At 49.2% G+C, this 2,278-nt stretch overlaps 1 pseudogene; it reads left to right on the forward strand.

Annotated features, from left to right (window-relative positions):
- Positions 1 to 520: 520 nt before the first annotated feature.
- On the forward strand, positions 521 to 1,455 carry LOC146202274 (protein roadkill pseudogene; annotated as a pseudogene).
- Positions 1,456 to 2,278: the final 823 nt, after the last annotated feature.

The raw sequence follows: 2,278 nt of genomic DNA on the forward strand, positions 1-2,278 counted from the left end.
CTAAAGTCGCAAGGGCCGGCAGGAAGACTGCTCTACTTGGTATCCATGCAGTTTTCTCAGTGCACGACCACCGTCAGGCTGCTGCTGTAGACAATGTCACTCCGCTCACGGCTCATGGCGTCACCGTTGGACCAGCGTACGCCGTCACTACGCCATTTTTAGCCAAGGAGCTTCATTCTCAGGAAAGAGTATCTGCTGGCACTGCGCGAAGGCCGCCATTGGGAGAAGGGAGCTTCGAGGTACTCTCAAGGAGGCCAGGCAGACGTTTTGGCGATGCGGCTGTGTCCAGGCAAGAACACCGTTCGGCGGCTGCTATAACCGATATCACTCCGTTCGCGACTCATGGGGCCGCCTTGGGACCACCTTACACCGTCACTACGTCCGTCTTCGCTAAGGAGTTCAATCCTTCGGAAAGGGTATATGTGTGCACTACGTCAGGGCACCCACTGGGAGGAAGAGCCCTTTCAAGGCGGCCTGCTCAGCGTTGTGGCAGTGCGGCGGGTCGGGGCTTCTGGCTGCCGCAGCTCGCGCCACCGCCGTTGCGCGCGGTGAGATCCTGCCGGAGTCGTATAGAAGCATGGCCATTCTCTGCCTGCCGCTGAGCGTGGTCAACACGCCCGGGGCTGAGAACTGGGACTACACACATGTGAACGTCATCAATATATCCTTCATGTGGACGATCAACAACTTCAGTTTCCGCCGAGTGAAAGTGGGAGAAATTATCAAAAGCTCATCATTTTCTGCAGCGGCCAACGACAGCCTGAAGTGGTGTTTAAGGATGAATCCCAAGGGCCTGGACGAGACGAGTAAGGATTACCTATCCCTGTACCTGCTGCTGTGGTCCAGCAATAAAAGTAAGGTACACGCCAAGTTCAGATTTTACATCTTCAACGCCAAGCGGGAAGAGACAAAGGTTATGGCGAGTAAAGTGGCATACCGCTTTTTCCAAGGCAAGGACTGGGGCTTCAAGAAGTTCATTCGGAGAGATGTCTTCTAGAAAATACGAACGAACTCCTCCTTGACGACAAGCTCGCACTATATTGCGAAGTGAGCGCTGTTTCGGACTTAGTGAACATTTCGGGGCAGAAGAACACAAAAGAGTTCATGGTCCCTCAGTGCAGCCTGTCTGATGACTTTAGTCACTTGTTTGAAAGCCAGAAGTTCAGCGATGTCGTCCTGAGTGTCAATGGGCGGGAGCTCTACGCCCACAAAGCTATCCTTGCCGCTCGCTCTCCTGTATTTGCGGCCATGTTCGAACACGAGCTGGAAGTGCAGCTGAATAGAGTGGATATCGTTGACATGGACCACCAGTTATTCCGGGAATTCTTCATGGTGCTCCGTGATACAATTTCTGAAAGCGGGGAAACAGCCTACCAAAACGGCGTGGGAACCAACAGCGCTTCGTTCCTTACCCTGTTGGAATTCTACCTTGCATCCATAGCTATCATTTCATAAGGCCATTTTTATATTAAAAAGGCATTTGTATCGGTTGCACCTGTAGTATGCAACATATTTTTATCCGCTGTTGACAAGCGCATTCAAGCCAACCTCTCTCACGTTCCTGTTTTAAAAGTGTTCAGATACGTTGACGATTTCTTAATTATTTTTAGTAAATGTCAACGAAAAGATGTGATTCTGCCAAGGAAGTGCTGAGCATTTTTTCTGAGCATGTTGCTGGGTTAAATTTCACTTGGAAAGCACGTAAAGATGGCCGCATGCAGTTCTTAGATATTGAATTGAATTTCACCGACAGTAATATGTGCTGGATGTACCATCCACGAACCAGAAGCGTCTGTTGCACTTTGACAGCGCGCTCTCAAACGTTGCTAAGCGGGGGATCATCTCTTCCTGTCTTCACGGAGCCGTAACTAAATCATGCACGCATCGCATGACCAATAGCATTCAAGAGCAGTTCAGACGTCTTCAGAAGGCAAGTTTTCTCGTAGACGTCGTACAAGCAGTTTGTGAGAGTGTTTTGCAAAAACGGAGAGCCCCAAAGGGTCACTATATTGAGCAGGGAACAGAAGCTAACAAAAACAAGACTCTTGTTCAAGTAATGCCTTATTTTCATAGGTTTTCGCAGAATTTCAAAAAGCTGGCAGCACGTTATAACGTAAACGTCGTTTTATCTGCCATATACAAACATTCCCAGGTCTGCATTAAGGAAGGGAAAGAACACGAAGCTTGCACGATGAAACATCAAACGAAATTCACGGTGTGCAAGGCTAACATTGTGTACAAGTTTCTATCAGCTGTGGGCCCCATTACACAGTCCAGA

Source organism: Amblyomma maculatum, chromosome 1, assembly GCF_055883805.1.
Source record: "Amblyomma maculatum isolate TAMU_Amacu chromosome 1, ASM5588380v1, whole genome shotgun sequence".
NCBI classification, from domain to species: domain Eukaryota; kingdom Metazoa; phylum Arthropoda; class Arachnida; order Ixodida; family Ixodidae; genus Amblyomma; species Amblyomma maculatum.